Source organism: Grammomys surdaster, unplaced genomic scaffold (assembly GCF_004785775.1).
Source record: "Grammomys surdaster isolate TR1022 unplaced genomic scaffold, NIH_TR_1.0 207, whole genome shotgun sequence".
Classification (NCBI taxonomy): Eukaryota; Metazoa; Chordata; class Mammalia; order Rodentia; family Muridae; genus Grammomys; species Grammomys surdaster.
Window position 1 is genome coordinate 702,546 of NW_021604652.1, and position 20,463 is coordinate 723,008.

The 20,463-nt window shown below is 39.7% G+C and overlaps 1 long non-coding RNA gene across 1 annotated transcript; it reads left to right on the forward strand.

Moving 5' to 3' along the window:
* The first annotated feature begins 3,068 nt into the window (after positions 1–3,068).
* LOC114624455 lies at positions 3,069–19,925 on the forward strand. The gene is made up of 5 exons (XR_003711929.1): positions 3,069–3,348; positions 4,904–4,977; positions 6,894–6,948; positions 9,715–9,911; positions 17,132–19,925. It is a non-coding gene; the product is annotated as an uncharacterized LOC114624455 (long non-coding RNA).
* Positions 19,926–20,463: the final 538 nt, after the last annotated feature.

Genomic DNA, 20,463 nt, shown 5'->3' on the forward strand with positions numbered 1-20,463 from the left:
TTGCCCAGTACTTTTTGGTTCATTGTATTCTCATTGCCTTGGTAATTTTCTTTATGGTACCCCTAAGTGAAAAGAACTATGTCACATGTGTGTTTATTGAGCAATTAGGTGTAAAAAATGGTAACAGGGCTAGTTTATGAGCTGTATGTTTCCCTCAAAAATTTAAAATATCTTACAATAACCTTGTGAGTTGTCTGTCACCCTGGGGTGTGTTGGTGACCAGTTTAAAAATAAAACATTGCTGGGAACACATTTCTCATTAATTACAGACTGGTTGTTATGGGGAGGTGTCTATTATTATCATTAGAGAAAGAGGTTCTTTAGATTAGTTTCTGCAGGAGCAGTTGAGAAAATTTCATAACTAATGCATTGTCGTTTTCTATGTTTGCTCTTCCACTCCCTGTCAGCCATTGATCACAAGCCATTGCTTTAAAAAAAAGATTTCATGTACTAGTTGGACATACTTTCCTTTGCTAGGCCTATAATCCTAGCTACTTTGGAGGCTGAGGCTGGAGGATCACATTTATATTTATTATATATTATATTCAATTTATATATTGTTCAGTATTATATTATTATTCAAGGCTTGACTGGGCTACAGGCTGAGTTCCGAGCCATCTTAGGCAACTTAGACCCTTTTTAAATATAAAAAGAAAAAGAATGTCTAGAAGTATACTCTAGTGGTAAACTACTTGCCTAGTGTCTATGAGGCTCTGGGTTCAAGCCTTAGTACTGCAGAACAAAACCAAGCAAGCAAGTTTTTCTTTAGTCTCTTCTTGGCCTTTCTCTCCTTTTCCTTTGTTTCTCCTCTCTTCTTTTCTCCATGTCCTTCTTCTCACTCAGTATCTGAATACTGGCTCTTACCCAAGCTCTCTTCACAGTGAGGGGAGACTGGCTACCTAATTCAGGAAGAATGATTGGTCTGACTGTTTTGATTCTCTGTTAGGCCCATGAGCCAGCCAGAGTACAAGGTTAGCTCATTCCTGCATGTATCCTTCCTTCCCTTAAGGAAACAGAAGCAACCAGTTTAAACTGAGGCTTCAGAAGGTGACCTGAGAGGTTGAGGAGACTGAATCTTTGAAGCTGAGGCTCTTGGATGATCTCTGACTTTTTCCTAGAGGCGAGGGCTGACTTCAGTTCTATTTGGTTTTTCAGATTCACTGAAGGGAAATCTGATGTCGGAGTAATTAAGGAGGAATGAAATAGCAGACCCGTGCATACACTGTTGACTCTGGGCCTCCTTGGTGCTGGCCGGCAGAGGTCGGGGAGCGGCTGGCTGGCTGTTAGCCCCAGCCTGCAGCGTTTGCTTTGGCCATTGGGGGAAAGAGCACTTTGTGGAAAGCCAGCCTTCCCGGCCAAGTGCCTATTTTCGTCCTGAATCTGTTGAGTCCAGCCTGAAGGTTGGCTCCAGGATCAACAGAGGCCATGGAAAATGGGATTGGATGCCTGGCAGACATCATTGTGGGCCTTGTCTTCCTGACCAGGTTATTTAGCCCCAGCCCATAAAGGCAGGCACAATGGGGAGCTAAGGACCTTGCAGCATCAGTACCAGAAAGAACTAGCTTGCTTGCATGGTCCCTCTTCCCTAGCTGTCTGGTCTCTGAAGGTGGATGTGGAGCAAGGGCTAACAGAGAGTCTCCAAACTATTTGTGATCTTCTAAGTGTAAGGCCATCAAGTTACAGGGCTAGTTGTCTTTCTCAGCTAAAAAACCAGGCCTCATGAGATTCAGCATGTTAATGATTTTGAGAACACTTCTGGTTTCTACGTGTCTATTCAACTCTACCTTTGTGACAGGAACGCAACCCTATGTGCATATAACCAAAGAAGCATGCACTGCAACCCTTGCTTTGCTTTAAAAGGGGTTATTTAAAATGTTAAAACCATTCTTAGGGGCACAAAAATAGTCAGTAGATACGGCCTGGGAGTTCTAGTTTGCCTTTATTAACCATTTCTCTAGAGGACAGAACAGAAACTATGGGGCCAAAATGGGAATATTTGGCTCCAATAGAAAAGGGATAACCAGAGTTACAGGAAAATGAGATTTGTTTCCCAGGAAGTTACAACCACTACCTTAAAAAAAAAAGATAGAAAAGATATTCAAAAGGCACTGCTTAGGGATGTCATAGGAAGACTCTAAGGCCTGACCAGGGATTGATTTTCCTCTTTCAAGTCTTTATGATGGCCACCGTGTCAAAATGTTTCCTCTTCTATGCATCCATCATTTCTCACCCACTCACTTCTATGTTTATATTTGTTAGGTCTTTGTAGATGATCCATTCCTTCTTGTCTAGCATGTGTTGATAATTGCCTCAACTTGTTCCTCATTATTCATGCATCTTATTTTCTTTTCAGAAACTAAGGGGTTAATGTCAAAAGGGCAAGGTTCCTTGGGCAGCTGCTGCACTGTTGCCTAGCAACCCTGAGGGATAGCTCAGAATTTTTGCAGAAGCTTTTGTGGAAAGATGGTTGGATTCAACCATCAGGGCGGAGTAAGGAGCAAAGGAGATAATGTATGTTGAACCCATGATAAATCATGAAACAGGATTTGATTCTGTCTCACAGAATGTTGGATCGTCCTTTATGTCAGTAGGGGAAACGAAATTTGCTTGAAGAGAGTTCAGCTCGTTCTTGCTCCCCTCCTTTCCCCCAGTGGTTTGGTCCTGCTTCTCAGAACAGCATCCTTTCTACTAAACCTCCAGAGTGGCCTGCTCCTGTCTCACAGATTATGAGGCCCTTTATGCTTTTATTTTCCCCTAGTTATCTAGCTAATAACCTGGTGTGGTTTGATTGTACCTTACACTAAAGCATCCCCACTCAGTTCCCTGTTCACCGCAGTGGTTTGCTCCTATCTGCTAAGCATCAGCATCTTTCCCCTCCTGTCTCACACGAATGATTAGATACTGCGTCACTGAGCATCAGGCTTTTAGCCCCTCCCCCGGGGTCCACAGTGGTTTGATCCTACCTCATGGACTATTAGGTTCTTTCTGATTCCCCCTCTAGCATCACCATTACTAATGGTATGGTCCTTAGCATCAGGTCCTTTTTGTCCCCCACTGGTCTTCTGAGCAGAACTGACGCAGCTTCATCTCATTCCTGATGTATCCTGGGCCCCTCAGTGCCTTACTCCTGCGTGAGCGCTGTGAACTGGAGCAAATGGATTGAAAATGGCCAGAAGTTTCTCTTGATCACTTTAGATCTTTTATGACAAAGAAAAAAATTTCAATTTCTGTCCAGTTAAAATCCATTTGAGCCAGTTTAAGCTAATTGCGCAGAGCTGGAGCCTGAGGTCGGCAAATCCAGGAAGATGGCTGAATACTATGCTGACTCAAGCCCAGACGAGGAGCCAGGTATTTATAAAAGTTGAAAGCAATCTGAGAGAAGGAAAATAGTCTGATTAAGGAAACAGGAGAATATAGGAAGTAGAGATGGTAGAGGGAAGGCTCAGAAGAGGTTGATATAACTCGAAGCAATTTTTTTTTTTTAGAAGTTTAGAGGTCATTTCTAGGAAGCAATGCAGTCTGGGGCTCTAAATTCAGGTGTCTAGGAGGCAGTCTGGATGCTGACATCACCTAGTAGACTGGAGCAGAGACTGGGTGGTTTGTGGTGCAGTGATGATGTCTGGCTCTGCAGGCCTGCTCCTAGGCCATTCTTTACATGTGTCTCACCTCAGGGTATTTGATAGTTCCAAGCTTACAAATGGCCACCTTTTCACCCCTTTAACGGAGCTGGTCATTTAAATTAGGAGGGAGTGAGCCATTTTGGAGAAATAGCAAATTATAATAGGGAAGACAGGTGTGCATGAATGAGTTGATTAGAATTGAATGAGTTGATTAGAACTGAGTTGGGGCGCTCACTTTCTAATTTCTGTTTCAGCAAGGTAGTTGGGGAAGTGGCAGGTTGAGAATAGTACATCTTTTCTCATCTCTGGCATGGGTTATTCTCAGGGCTGTGGGTTGATGGTCTGTGTGGTCTGGATTTCTGTCATGTGCTTGTGTTCCTGTCCTTTGTGGGGACTGCAGTGGAAAGGTTGGGGCTGAGACATGGAGGATGAAAACAATGACATTTTCACAGACTGCGGCATTTCTGATGCAGTGGGACAGTGGGCAGGCCCAATGATTTGATGACGACTGATGTTCTGCTGCAAGATGGAGGGTGGGGTTGAAGATGGTGCAGTTGGGGGTGGTGCATGTGGTTCTCTGTCTTCCTTCCTATAAGCAGAAAAATAAAGCTCTCCTAGAATGATCTAGAAACTTGGCTGCCTGGAAGGGAAGTTGATCTTTAATATAAATATAATATTTGGAGAATTTGTTAGGATTCTGTATGTTTAGGAAGATTGCTTCAGTTAGCCACTGCCCATTTCTCCAAAGGGAGGATGGCGGCCATTTTACTGAAGGCAGCTGAATGGCCTTCTCAGGATTGAAGTGGAAAAATTAGAAGGTTTAGAGTCAGAAAACCCAGGCTTTGAGTATCATTCCTGTTATTTGCAATGTGAACTTTGAGTAAATTAACCTCCTAAAGACTTGTTATGATATTTTATAGTCTTCTTTAAAAGATAAGAACCTTAGAGTTTTGTGTCTTTGGGGGCAATATAGCTGACATCCAACCTTTTTATTTTTTTATTGATCTGGAATGTGTGGTAGAGATTATTTTTGTGTATGTGTATGTGCGCATAGTTTAGCTTGATACAATTTTTTTTCTAAATTATCTTTAGCAATGCTTTTCCACAAATGAGACCACTGGACTATTTTGAGAATCAAAGGGAAAATTATTTACTGGAGATGCTTACAGACTATAAAGCATATATGTGACTATTTGCTGTTTCTATAATAACTTGTTGATTATTACCCAAGCAGTACTGGAGAAACCCAGTGTAAAATGTGTTCTGATGTTGCACACTCACAGATTTCTTGGATTCCAGATTCACTTCTTCCTTGACTTCACCCTGGACCTGTGGTGACTGGAGGCTTTGTGACATGGTATGCAGCATCATGAGCCATGGAGGCCCAAGATTTGAGAGGCTAGAGTGGGGGAGCTGGGGATCGTGTCAGAGATTATGGAGTATCACAATCTGCTCTTTAGCCATACAAATGTGGAAAACTACCTGATTTCAAGACCAGCTTTGGTCATCTTGCCTGAGTTCTGTTACTGTCCCTGTAAAAAGCACGATCAGGTAAAGGATTATTGGAAGGGCAGTGATGTGGGCTGTTGCTAATGTGGCTGTCCTGATGCTGCCATTCTTGCCTGAGGGGAAGGACAGGAGGAATAGCAGAGCTTCAGTTTGAAAACAAAATCAATGTAGTGTAGTTAGCCACAATATTCCCACTGGGGAACTGTGTTATATGGTCAGAATTGGGAGCCAGGAAATGTGGCCTTTTTGATGGTTACAACATGTCCGTCCATAAGACAAGAAGAGCATGACGAAGCTTTTTGATGTGGTGCTCTCTGAACAAGATGGAGGATCTATGAGTCAGCATTGCTCTTCTAGTTAGATCTGAATAGGTCTTTTCTTTTTAAATTAATCTTTTATTGATTATTTACTATGTACTCAACATGATGGATGATTAACATACATTACTTATTTTCTTCCCAGAACCACCCATGTATGTGAAGAAACCATTCACAAAGGGTGTCACTTATTGTCTGTATTTTTCCTGGAGTAAGAATTATTACTCAGTATGGAGGATGAGGACCCATTCTCTTTGGAATTAACAGAAGCACATGGAGAAAGGCTTTTCTCCTAGTTCAGCTTTTTATCAAAAGGCCTGCCCCTCCTGGGACTCTAAAATGCTGTATGAGCCACTGTGATGGTGGAAATGAATGACTGCAAGGTTTCAGGCACAGCAAGCTAGGGAAAATGTCGGATTTCACCATTATAGAGATCTTTGGCAGTAGGCTGCAGTGCTTTACCTGGCTTGGGCTTGATTTCTTCATTTTAGTTCCTGTCTTGGGTGGAGCTATAGAATAGCACACTCTTGAGGTGGGAAGACAGAACTAGGAATCTATAAAGAATTTACTAGAACACAAAGATAATCCAACAATAACAAAATAAATTTGATAAGAGCAAGTGTGACATTTTGTGCTTGGTTTATAAAGCAGACAAAATTCTTTTTAAAAAATTTACAATTCTAGAGGATGAATCCATGCTTAAGGAGGAAAAGTCAATGTAAATTCAGGTTATATTAATGATAGTGTAGGCTCTAAAATTGCAGGAGTAGATTGATTGTTTTTATTCTGACCAGCATTTGTAGAACCAAACCTCAAGTACTGGGCTTGGTTATATTGTCTTTAAAAAGGGAACAAGATGAAATGAAGATGGAGAAAAAGAGCCTAGTGGGTGACTAGGACAGGATTGTTGTCTCCTGACATCTTTAGACTTGTCATGACAAAAAAGGTTTTATCTGTACAATTTCACCCCAAGAATGAGAGTGATGGGTGAGAGTTGCTACAGAGCTGACTGGAGAAGCTCAGTCAGAAGGAACTTCTGACTCAGGTAGCAGGAAGCACAAGGCACCTGATTTGTCCTAGTGACTGAGGCTGTGAGTCCTCAGATGCAGCCTTAGTTCTTTGAATATTCTTTGGCTGGTGCACAATGGGACATTGGCTGGCCTGACTCAGCCAAAGATGTGGATTTTCGTAACAATTAGGCAAATTATATATTACTAACCATTTTTAACATGTTACCAGGTTAACTTTAGACTTGCTTTGTAGCCGAGGATGACCTTGAACTTCTGATCCTCCGACCTTTGCTCTTAAGTGATGATCTGTGTCACCAACTAATTGGTTTATTTGGTGCTGGCATTGAACTCTGGTCTTGGTTCATGCCAAGGAAGTACTCTACCAGTCGAACAGCACCCCTAACCTTGTGTGTTAACCCCTTTTCTTCTTTTCACAGATGAAAAAACTGAGGCTCCAAGAGCTTCTGTGACTTGTCCAAGGCCATGCAGCTAGTAAGTAACCTGGGGTGGGGGATGCATCAGACTCTTGAGTGCTGGGAGGGGTACTGCATGTGCTCAGGGTTTTCATTCTCACCTGATCACTTCTCCAGTTGAGTAACATGCTGATATTGCCAGAGGCGCATCAGGACTGTGCACAAGTACGTCATGTTGGGCTGGGTGCCTGGAGTTGATGAGAGTATTGTGAAGATATATGATCAGCCTGTAGCTCAGCAGGTCCTGGAGGATGAGGTTGGAACACAGCTGAGCTATTACACAGCCAAATAGCATGAGTACTTATTCATAATGTCTGTACCTCCCCAGAACATTGTCCTCTATAGACACTTGGAAGGGCACATTTGTAAGAAGACATGGAGACCTCCCCATTAAAAATTAGGGAAGTGTGGTCAAGAGAGGGACAGGGACCTCTCCAAGTTTTTCTATGTAATGATTTTGCCCCTGATTGTGCCAGAAATTAATTTTTAAATATAATCTAGAAAATTTAGGCTTTGAGCCCATTTGCTTTCGAGGCAATACCTATTCCCCTGTGAACCTTACTACAATATAGGTCTGTAAGGTAGTATTTTCATTTCTTCCTGATTACTATATAAACTAGCATCATAGAAACATAAAGATACTATACTTCAGAGTCATCCAGATTGGAACTAATTCCTTTTCTAAAGCCCAGATGGAAATCCACTAAGATTCTCCTGGGCCCCAAGTTCTTTACATGTAAAAGTAGGACTAACAATTTGATTCTATTCCTGTGGAGTTGGAGGTGACTGGAGAAGTCCAGAGGGAATCAGGGAAGGGCTGAAGCTCAGAGAATGTCTGCTTCTAGATAAACTGATAACAAGAATTACTAGTCAGGGGACTGTACAAAAAGCCTCATGAGGCCTACACATGGCCTCACCTAAGCAGAAGAATCTGTTCCACAAGATGGCTGTTCATCCATGCTTGATAGCTCTAGATATTAGCCTCCAGACTTAACATGTTTAATAATTCTGCATTTGTCTTGGATTCCAGCTTCCTTATTAGATCATTTGTCCTTTTGAGGACACAGAGTATTTTGTTTTATGTTGTTTTGTTTTTCACTCTTGGTATAAGGTACTTTAAAGCTAAACCTAAAAAGGAAAGCCACCATCTCCGTCATTCCAGACACTGTCCTCTTATTGGTGTATCTTAAGACTTCAATAGTTCAGTTTTGTTTTGTGGCTCAATACAACCTTACATATATTTGTATATGTATTAGAGCTAAATTCCCTGACTTTAGCAGCACATCATACTATCTTCCTGAGTCATTATGATATGCTGTGGTGTTGACACTCATGAGCTTCACCTGGGAATCTTTTTATAAGGCCAATTCTGAGCCAATCTGGGTGTCCTTTGTTGTAAAGAAGGTTAAAAAACCCTGCCCTCATATGAGTCTTGGTTTTTTTATGTATCTCAGACTGTCCTTGAACTTGCTATATATCCCAGGTTGGCCTCTAACTTGTAATCATCCTGCCTCAGCCTCCTGGGTTTTGGGATTACAAGTGTGTGGCATCATACTTGGCTTTCAATTTGGTTTTACATACACTACTTTTTCTTCAGAACTGTGTATCAAACCAAAGGCCCTGTATTTTCTATACAAGTGCTACCATTGAGCCACAACTTCACTTCTTTTTATTTTGGTTTTGGGAGAGGGTCTCATTAAGTTACCTAGTTGATCCTGAAATAAACATAGCCTAGGGTTGTGTTAATGTCTGTAGGGTATTTATCCCTACTTTATACCCATAATCAGGAAGAAATGAGTGTATACCCATTGTCTATTGATATTTAGCATGTTAGGACTGAAAACAGAATTTAAAAATCTAATTCAAGGACAGTTGCAAAAAATTCAAAACAGTTCACAAAAACCTATTTTGAATGAAACAGTGTTTTTCAAATAAAACATCTACGAGTTGTGGTCTTTCATTTTTTGGTAACTGTCCTTAGTGTCTTCCTCATTCAGTCTTTTGCTGTATCACATAGAGATGGCCTCTGGAAACCTCATTTGGGGAAGGAGGGAGAGTGAGTAAACTTGCAATTTCTTTCTCTTTTATAAGATTTATTTTTAAGTGTGCATGTGTCTGTATGTCTATGCATCTGTGTATAAGTTTGTATAACTAAGTGCCAAAGAGTGTATTGGATCCCCTGGACCCTGAGTTCCAGGCAGTTGTGAGCTGCCTAATGTAGGCAATAGGACCTGAACTCAAGTCCTTTGCAAGAACCTTAATCTCTGAGCCATCTCTCCAGTCCTATCACATAGTTTCTTAGTATTAGGTAATTTTGACACCATGAGTTCTCTGGCAGGGTTTTTGGACCCTCAGAGGTTCTTAGGCAATGCAACATTTTCTAAAATAAGTTATGCTGCATGAGACATGGATGTATTTTCTCATGAACCATTTTCTCATTGAAATAAACCCTGGTTTTACACAAAAGGGCAAATACTGTAGGGGTCTACACTATGGGTTTCCTAGAATATAGACATTCAGGAGACAGAGTAGAATAGTGGTTAATTCTGGTGAGGAAGGAGGGAGGATTAGAGTTCTGTGTAATGGGTATAAAGTTTCAGTTTGGGCAGCTGAGAGAGCTCAGTGGATGAATAGCTACAGGCAGTGGGAGTGTGGTAAATGCCACTGAACTGTATAATTTAAAAATATTGAGTGGTAAACCTCATGTTCTATATAGTTTACTATGATTTAAAACATGCAGATTCCAGATCATCAGATCCCAGTCATCCATGTTCTGGTTCAACAGGTTCACAGTGAGGCACAGAATCAGTTGTAGAAGCACTTCAGGGAATTCGGATACCGTTTTGTGGCCTGGCAAGATCAGCACCCTTAATACCTTAGCCCCTGCCAGTCATCAGCCTCTGATTTCCCTGTTATCCTGCTGCTCCCTAGAATGCAGCTAAGAAGTGGCCTAAGAGACAGCACGTTTACGGAGTAGCAAAGGTAAGGCCATTCTTCCTTGTTTTCTATTTTCTGGAAATTGCTTATGCATTTCAGAACTGGCCTACCCGTGTTTGAAGGAGCCTGCACCGAGAGATGGAAGGACACAGTGCTTATGCTGGGGTCATTATGACTTGAGTTTGGTACCTACCCAAATGATTTCACACTGTCCATCAAATAAAGTTTCAGGTCTATTATTAAAGAAAATATTTAGAATACTAAAGCACATACACACATATATCAAGAAGTAGGTGACTACATTATTTCAGCTTTGGATGAACTAAATATATAAAATAACAAAAGGGAAGAGTTACATGTTTGTCTAATTAAAAATGTAAAACTACCAAACATGAGTGACATTAAATATAATTGGTCATCTGGGCACTCAGACGATAATATAATAAGATGTATTCTGTCCTTACATGATTTGCATATTTGCAAAACTGCCATTTTGTGCAATTTAGTGATAAACCCAAGATCAATTGTTATATTTGTACAGTCATATTTGGATAAATACAGTGACTGAATACCCACTGTGTAGGATTTTAGTAGAAGCCCAGTTATGGTTTTTAGTTTTCAATCTTACACTGTAAATAAAAATTTCTGCATGCTGTGTTAAGTGTCACAATTCTCATATTTTTTTGATAATTTCACTGTACAAAACACTCCCCATGCATAGTGCTGTTGAGTGCTTCTAAGTGTAAGAAGTCTGAGAGGTCCCTTACAGATACTATGGGTATCACATGAGCCTCAGCCATGTGTGACAGTGCTGCTGGCTGTAATTTTGTTAATGAATCAGATTTATGTAATGGGTCAGTATCCACTAGAATAGTGTTTGCTATGATTTTTCTCAAAGTTATCAATTATGAATAACTAGAAGCATGATTACTATCAAACATGCTGATTATATAAACTACATTTCAATTTATGAGGGAAACAATGTGATCTTCATCAAAAAGAAAGCTAAAGCAATACATAGGTTAAATGACTGGACAGGGACAAACAAATCATGCATGTTAACATTATTGGACAACTCTCCCGTTTACTAATGATAAAGGAATTCAAGTTGGAGTAACAATGACAGGTCAGTGTTGTTGCCTATCATATTAGAAAAGATTTATGAACTGTGCTGGCCACAGTACAATGATCTTATTATTCTTTTGTATACTACCAGTGGATTAAATCAGCACGACATCATAGGAAGTGGCCTAGTGGCCTCTACAAAAACTTGTACAAATTTTAATACATCATGACTGAGAAATTGAACTTCAAAGTATGTCTTCTGAGAAACAGATGTTCAGCTACATATGTATACACCTTTAGTATAATGTTACTTGTAAAAACAAAAATAGAAAAAATATAGGAGTCCTTTAAGAGGGAGAACAGATGAACTGTGGATAGAAACAGGACAAAAGCCTTACAAAATCCTTAAATTATTCTCAAAGAATAGCTGATGATATGAAAAACATTTTAACTTCATTGAAATAAAGTAGATGACATAAAAGTTAAAAATCAAGTTACACTTACATCATATACACTGAAGTAGGTCAAATTGAAAATAAATCAATTTCAGGGTGAAAGCATTTTAAGTGTAATCCTGTACATACAAGTGGAGGGAACCATCTAACCTGCTCCTCAGTAGCCACACATCTTATGTAGTTGGGCATGCTTTAGGAGGTGGGATAATGAGTTGGTATGGGCAATGGAGTCTTGCTTTATTAATCAAACCAGAAAGAACAGACTCACCCTTGACTGTGCACAGAAAGGAAAAATTTCATTGAGACTTCTGTGAAAATAGATGAACTGTCCCAGTTCTTAGAAGGGAAGAAGAAGAAGAAGAAGAAGAAGAAGAAGAAGAAGAAGAAGAAGACAACTTAGGAGCTGAGTCTTAAAGGATATGTAGAATTTTAGGGTTGAAACACAGGGTAAGTACTGACCTTTTCAGCATCAACAGTGATCCCACTCTATACTCTGAAGTCAACGACTTTAAGAGGCATTGAAAATGGTTCTCTTTTGGGATGTATATACCTGGAATTTTCTAGTACTTTCCTCTAGGGTTCAGGTAAGTTGCCATGATCTAATACACTGATCCCAATTTCAATAGAGAAAAGACATAAGAAATATTTCATGAATTGCATACCATCTGATGTGCCACATATGTACATAATGTAGAGAATGGGTGAAGGGGGGAGGATATATAGAGAGAAGGTGAGAAAGAAGCAAATATTTGTTAAGTACTAGTGAACTCCAATAGTACTTAGGCCATTTAATTTTACCTAATATGCTTGAGGCCCTATGTAGGCATTCATTCCAAATTCCAGCATTGCCCATGAGAATCGATGAGGGCATGAAGGATAGTTATGTGAAAGGTAGAGTTACAAATGGACAATGGAAGTGGTTAGAAGTAGTTATAGGTAAAAATATTTTTTCAAACTAGCTACAGTGGAGGTATAGGGATTATTAATTGGCCTAACTCTAATACAAAGATAGATAAGGGGAAGATTAATTCATAGAACTCTACCAAAGGTATATGAAATGGGCTATGACCATACCCCACAAACTGACAACCATAGTACCAATAGGAGGTGATTAGAAGTTGCAACTTGTCTCCCCTGGAGGATGGGAATGGCTACTAAGAGTGGTTGAGACTTAAGAAGGGTATATAGGATAAAAGAGAGTATTCCCTACTTTGTTAACACTTATATATCAGCTCATTCTGCTTAGGGTGTTTCAGACCATACTAAGTCAGTGACTAGAATATAGGTGTGCCAATATTTATAAATGTATCCAACATCTCTAGAAGGGCATAGAAGAAACAGTGATCACTCTCCAAAAGGAGAACCTGGTAGGAGTAAGAACACTTAGTCAATTCTGTACCTCTTGCTCTTGCATTATATACTACTGCCTGCTTCCAACAAGAAAACTGTAAAACACACACACACACACACACACACACACACACACACACACACACCTTTATTTTTATCCAGAACATTTCCATCTGTTGAACTGTAATCACAAAGTGTCCCCTACCTTGTCCAAAAACCCTTTCCCTGACCATTTTATATCACATTCTATCCTTACTGACCATTTGGCATAGGATCTAATTGGCAGAATGGAGTTAGCAAAGGTAGCCTCCATGTGGCAAAGGAAAGCATACTATGTCAAGTGGGATCCTGAAGTCAACAGTAAGTTTAGTATTAGTATTTTCTTCATACTATTAAGTAGAAGAGCAAGAAACCTTCACTGGTTTCAAGGTGGAGAATAAAATCCTAGAGACAAAGATTTATTGAGAGAAGCTGAAGAAAGGACCGAGGAGAGGTCATGCCACAGCTTAGTAAAGTTTAGCTGTTTTAAGATAGAGTTGCAAGTGAATGTGTTGCCCTCCGGCTGTTCAGAAATCCCTCTGTAAGCTACCAGACCCCATAACAAACATACACATGGCCATTTATATGAGAAAATCTTCAAATTAGGTTTTTTTTTGGATTCTACTGGGTTTATCAGGCTTATTCAACAAGATTCGAATGCCTGTTGTGAGGAGTGGCTGTGGGCATTCACAGAGAGGTTTCTGTGAAAATCAATGCTTCCTGAACATTGCTTTTGTGATGGATTAGGGGCCAAGTGTTGTGGATTCTAACAGAGCCGATATAGTGCTTGGTTCCTAGTAGGTGCTCAGTAAGTGTTTGTAACATAATTCGTTTATTGAGCACCTCCTATCAATCAAGCACTGTGCTAGGCTCTGGGGCCACATAGCTAAGTTAGACAAGATGTTCCCTTTTGAGGTCCTTATTTCTAGTAGTGGCTATAGTAGAATGATTAGTTATAACAACAGTAATGACAGTGATAAGAGGATATGCCCAGGAAACAGAAGCAAGTTGCGCTGTGGGAAGAGGCAGTGAATATACACTATTTATTCCAAAACCTTAGGAAGGAAAGGAGAGAAGGGGGCAGCAAATGGAGAGGTAAGGCTGAGAAGCTTTACCTTAAAAATGAGATGCTTGAGCATAATGTTCCCATTAGAAAGGGTAGGGTGAAGATTCAGGAGTTAAGGTAGTAAGCAATGGAAAGTCGTGTCTCAGGTTGTAGAGGGGATGAGAGTGGAAACTGGCCAAGATCTCCAGAAGAACTCTTCTGAAGCATGAGGGTGTGGACTTGCAGGTGGCACCAAGAGACAGTTAAGAGTATGCAAAGGGCAGTGATTGCGATAATGAATTGTAGGTCTCAAACCAGTTTGAGAACGTAATTATTCTGAATGAGTCTGATAAATTAGAAGAAACCAACAGTTTAAGATGCAAATGATTGAAACAAAGAAAAGGTCTTACAGGGGGCCTGAAGTAGCCAGAGAGTGGAGTATACAAATAGAGAATGACAAAAAAGGGAGGGCTGGGCATTGGTGGCGCATGCCTTTAATCCCAGCACTTGGGAGGTAGAGGCAGGTGGATTTCTGAGTTTGAGGCAAGGCCAGCCTGGTCTACAGAGTGAGTTCCAGGACAGCCAGGGCTACACAGAAAAACCCTGTCTCTAAAAACAAACAAAACCCAACAACAATAACAAAAAAACCTCAAAAAACCAAATAGAGAATGACACAGGTGTGGTAGTTTGGAATGACAAAAAGATTCTGGGTGTGTCCAAGGGCATGAATAAATGGTGTAGTTTTAGCAAGATACTTGAACCAAGGAGTTAGGGCTTTCTGGTTTTATTTCCCATGGATGTTTAAATCCATCTGATTATACACCAGGAGTCCAGGATTAATTTTTGGGATTAAGGTTTAGGAGAAAGTAAGTGGATACCAGTGACAAAATTTGCTGGTTGGAGAATGTAAATAGCCTAGCTGTCTGTTACCTGAAACAGGAGGTGAGCACCTGTGAACTTGGCTTCTTCTCCTCACGGGGTTCTTATGGGAATGAGATAGAAGACTCTAGCTACAATGGAAATCAACCAGTGTCTACGGAGTAGAGTAGCCTGTCCCAACAGTCCCAGCTGCCTAAAGGTCTAGCTATCAGGATAAGGCAATACATTGTCTGTGGCTAGTCAGTAACATGCAACTCTGCAGAAGCACCAAGAAGCTTAGGAATGAAGAAAAACTGAATCACACAAAGGAATAAGTATATTCTAGGTTAATTCCTAGAGAGTGTGGTGCATGCTACTCTGTCCATGCCTTTCCTTGGTCTATACAAGAATAGTAGTGAGTAATGACATGTGAAACAATTTGTTTGGGCAATGCTGTGAGAGGAATGGCAGGCAGGGAGAGCAAGCTTGTTTGTGTGTCCAGAAGAGTTTTTGAGGTACAATTTTGATTAACAATTGGTGGGAAACCAATTTTTTGAGAAAGAGCAGTGACAAATATTCTCATCTTTGGAGAAACCTGTGATTAAAAACTTCAGAAAACATGGAGTAGCTTCAAGAAACTCTTAAGATGTTTTCTTTCACAGCAACAGCATTCAGAACCACAACAAACAATAGCTATAATGGTGACAGTAGCTAATATACATATAGTCTGATCCCATGGAAGGCTCCGTTTTAACACGCTTATTTGCATGAATTATTTCATCACTTAACAAAATCGTTGTAAAGTCTAAGTATCTATAGTTAGTCCATTTACTGTTGTGTAATGAAATACATGAGACAGGATACTTTATAAACCAAAGACTACTTTAGCTCAAGACCCCTTGACTTTGCAACCAGGGTCCAAAGACTGTATATAGAATCATATGACAAGAGGCAAGGAGCATGTATAGGACTCTGAGCTTCCCTCATTCCTTAATCTACCAGAATTCAACTATGAGAGCCTCACCATAATGGTCTTATGTAAACGTAATCATCTCTTATAGGCCTTGTGTCTAAACAATATAATTGAATTAATTTTGTATCCTCTTAATGTATTATAAGGGGAATAACTGTCGACATATGAAGTTGTGAGGTACCCTCAGAACATATACAAATCATTGTGGTGCTCAGTGGTAAACTGCTTAACTAGCATGTGTAAAGCCATAGGCTTAATCTTTAGTACCACTAAGTAAGCACTTTAGTACTAAGTAAACACAAAGCAAGAGTGTACTAGAACTCAAATCTTTGTAACCCATTCTGATGAAGAGATGGGTATGAAGAGTGTCAAATATCTATTTTTAGTCTGTGTAGACTATAAACTATAGATTGTACACTTTTAAAGTTTGTTTTGGATCCTCAAAGCTCTTGCCATTCAAAAGAGTTATTTCCCATATCCATGTGCCCTTGTAAACATCTCTTGCTGCATTCTTCCTGGTAGTTGGTTCCTATGTATATGAAATAGACTGGTGCCTGCCTGAACTTTTGGTGATTCTGACATGCTGTGAAAATTACATGTTGCTGTGAAAGAACTCTGACAGGGAAGAAGCCTTCAAAAGGGCATATGATTAGCTAGAACATGCTTGGAAAATCGATTGTCTTTGGAAGATGAGACAAGGAGCTTATAAAATGTTTCCCTGGGCTGAAGAGATAGCTCATCACGTACCGAAATGAAACCAGAGCTGTTCAGATATCTGCCATTGCAGTATAAACACCTTGTGTAACATTTTGTTGAAACCAAGTAGCTCATTAACTTGACCACCACGGGTAGTTAAAAAGGTCTTGAACTTGTGATCCTCCAGCCTTAGTCTTGGAATTACAGGCCAGCAACATCAGGATTGGCTGGCTGGGTATTTATTTTAAAAGAAATATCCCATTTCAATTACATCCTATAAATGCTTATATTAGTTCATTTACTATCACCTATGAAAATTATGTATATGTATGGCCATTCAAAAGAGTTATTTCTCCCTTTGTGGTTCATTGCAATCTCAATTTTAGTATTGAAAATCAGCACAACTGTTGTGTGTTCAGGTATAGCACTTCCTGTGCCTCTTCATCTTTCCTACTGCCATGCTGCTCCTTTCCTTCAAGGTCACATATGAAGTCCGTTAATTCTTTTTATATTTTAACATTTTCCTGCTTTAACTTCCTTGTATAGCTTACAGCCTCTTTCTCCTATAAATTCAGAATCACCCTGTAATTTGTAATTGATAGTCTTTGGGAATTGCTTATTATAGTTAGGCTTGAAGATAATTAACATATCTCTATGGCTACTTCCTGTGATGTAAGTCATTGGTTCCCTTAAAGCAAGTACTTTACATTCTCAAGGTCAAGTTTTCTTAGTTAGCTATACTTTACTGTATCAGTATTTTTGGTGTCTTTGATTTTTTTCCTAGGTTCAGCCTAGGGAATTCCCAATGCTTGAACTAACAGCAACAATGGTCTATATAGTCTCAAAGATGGTTGTGTAGAGGCCTTCTGAACATTTCCCATATCCATCTGCCCTTGTAAACATCTCTTCTTCCTCTGTTGTACACAAGGAATGAACCATAAAAGCAGAAACTCCATCATTCTTATGAACCATTTTCATGTGTCCTCTATTTCAATATTACTTTTCCTGTTTGAGCTTTACTTTGCATAGTAGACTTGCTCAACCTGCTCTCTGTGGATGAGAACCACATTGTTGAAAAGCCCTTCGATATGTGGAGTGTTGAAAACTGTTGTGTGGTTGAGCCAGTGAGTTCTGCTGGCTCTGGGATGAGGGCTTCACCTCATGTATTTGCACTGCCCTTATACTAGTTACTGCTAACCTCAGAATCAGGTTGAAAATTCAAAGAAAATCAAACCCTTATGTGTTGCCCTAAGGCAAAACTGTCCCTTACCACCTTAAGTGCCCGATTTCCATTAACCATTTTTTTTCCTGGTGAAAATTAATACCACATTGAAGGAAGATAAAGTCACATGGTCTTTTGCCCAGTGCCAGTACATAATTGTGACTATTGTATAGAGTCAAGAAAAGATAGGAAGATCTGCTCTGTGACAATATAGACTTGATCTATACTGTTAGTAAACTGCTTTTTAGGCCAGGGTTGTGGACTTCCGGCACCATCCAGCTCTGACTGGGCTTAGATGGATGGGACACATCATGCTATAGAATTATTCCTGGCTTCTTTTCTAAACACATAGCACCACAATGAAACAGAGCAGGAAGAGAAGGGCTCTGGTAGGAGCTAGAATGATATTCTTGCCTTTCTTCAGCTCCCAAAGTAATCTAGTTTTGCCCTAGCTCAATGTCTCCTTATGTCAGTCTTAATTAACAGCAACAACAAAAATCCCCAGGGGACTGAGCTTATCATCAGAAAGAGATCATAGAGGTCATCGAATTCACACATACCCCAAGCCCTGCCAAACTCCTGTATGGGGGTTACACCTAAAACAAGCTCTTTATGCAGGGCTTGTCAGAAAAGACTGTCCTCTTGTTTTTCTCACTCAGGGAACCTAGAGTGCAAAAGAGCAAAGTAATCAGCAACTTTACTGGCTTTACTGGCCTTCTTGCCACATGCATATACACTTCTCACAAAGCCGTCTTCCCCTATCCCCAGGCTCCAACTCACTTCTTATCCTTAGTTCCTAGTTGCCACTGAGTGTGGAACACACACACACACAGACACACACACACACACAGACACAGACACACACACACACACACACACACACACACACTCAGGCACACTCAGGCACTCACATGCTCCTGATGCTAAGAGCTAAAAATATCTAGGAAAGGACCATGTAGGATACAGCTTCTTTATTCATAACTGGCTAAAGTGATTTTAATGTGGATGCTTATATTTAAGAAAGGTATTAAACATGCAAGTATCACCTTAATTTTCCATGCAAATTTCAGTTTAATGACTATGACCATGAGTGGATCAGAGTTAGACACTCTTAGAACTTATAACACAGGGTCTGTTGGTCGTTCTGGGATAGGACATAGCTTTCAAGAGTTGTGTGAAGTTTAGCAGATGACAAACAATATTGTGAGACTTAGAGGATGAGAATGAGGGAACCTTATTTCTTTTGAATTTTCATTTTATTCTCTTAGCTATGTAAGATACGTTAGTTGTTTAGTGTGTACTAATTTCTTTATCCAAGAAAACATTATGAGACAATTATTTTAAAACAAATGGAAATATAAATGGTATAAAATGTAACCAGGGAGAATGTCAAAAGGTAAAGAGGGGGATGGGAAGAGGATGGTAAAGGGAGATAGAGGAAAGCAAATAGAAATGAAAAACAAAGCAAACAAGTGTCAAAGAAAAATAAAAGGAAATGATCTTAGAAAGTTAAATGAGTGAAAAACATATGGAAGGGTCATGACAAGGAAACAGAAAGACAGTCTGAAAGAACAGGAACAACAGGATAATGTGGCACTGGCCATCTTCCAGAAGGTGGAGCTTGAACCTTTCCATCCCTAGCAAGGATTTGATTCCAAAAAATGGAGTCCAGAATAAAAGGCAAAGTCAGTTCATAGTGGAAAAATACAACAAGCACAAGACTAAGGTTAACATCATTGAGTGCTAGCTGAGATCCATTCTGCAAAACACCTAGCCATTATGCCTCAGAACTATCAATATAATCGAAAACAATGAAAAGTCAGACCACTGACCAAGCAAGAAGAGTCTAGGGAGGTGCAAGAAGTGTTATTGTAGGATCCTAGATGGGATGCAGGCATAGAGAAAGGACATCGGATAGAAACTACAGGCATCTGAATAGAGAGCTGATTTTACTTAAGACGTGATAGATAATAAAATGTATAAAAATATGTATCATGGATGAGAGATGTTAGTAGTAGAGAAAGCCAGGTGTTGAGGATGCTGAATCCTCTGTACCATCTTTGTAACATCTCTAAATCTAAAACTGTGTTAAAATAAAGATTCTGCTTCAAGTTTAAAGACAAAGGAAAAAACATGATACAATGGTGGAGGAGGAGAGAGAAGTGGATCTCTATCTCTTTCCTTTTTGAGATAAGATGATGTGTAAGTCATGCTGCCCTTGAACACATCATTTCCTTGCCTCCACCTCCTGAGTGCCAAGATTACCAAGGTGCACCACCACAGATGGCTAAGAGACAAAGATTTTTTTAAATTAAAGCAAACAACATAAAGGAATTTTTAAAGAAAAAAAACTACCAAAAAATGTAAAAACAACTTTTCACCTGCCTGCAAGCCCCCTAATAAGGAAAACAAAAATACAAAACAAAAAACACCAACAGACACCAACAACAAAAACCACTCACTCACACACACACACACACACACACACAGAGGGAGAGAGAGAGAGAGAGAGAGAGAGAGAGAGAGAGAGAGAGAGAGAGAGAGCAATTAAAACCAAAGGAAAGAAAAAAAGCAAAGCAAAGAAAAATTTAACCAAACCCCATTTCTTTTTACAAAAAACAGAAGAAATAAACACAAACCCCATAAGACAACAAAGCAAAACTCATCAAAAACAGAGTAAAAGTACAGTCTACTGAACAAGAAAAACATTATCAAAAATAGAACATGAAGAACAAGGAAATATAATAAAGAGAGGAATCGAAAATATTCTTAGCAGCAATGAAAAAAATTAAGAGAATAAAGAGAAAAATTGTAAAAGGCACTAAGAGAAGGAAAACTCATGATAAATATACAATATAAAAGAAAAGAAACTTTGGGAGAGGTAGGAAGGATTT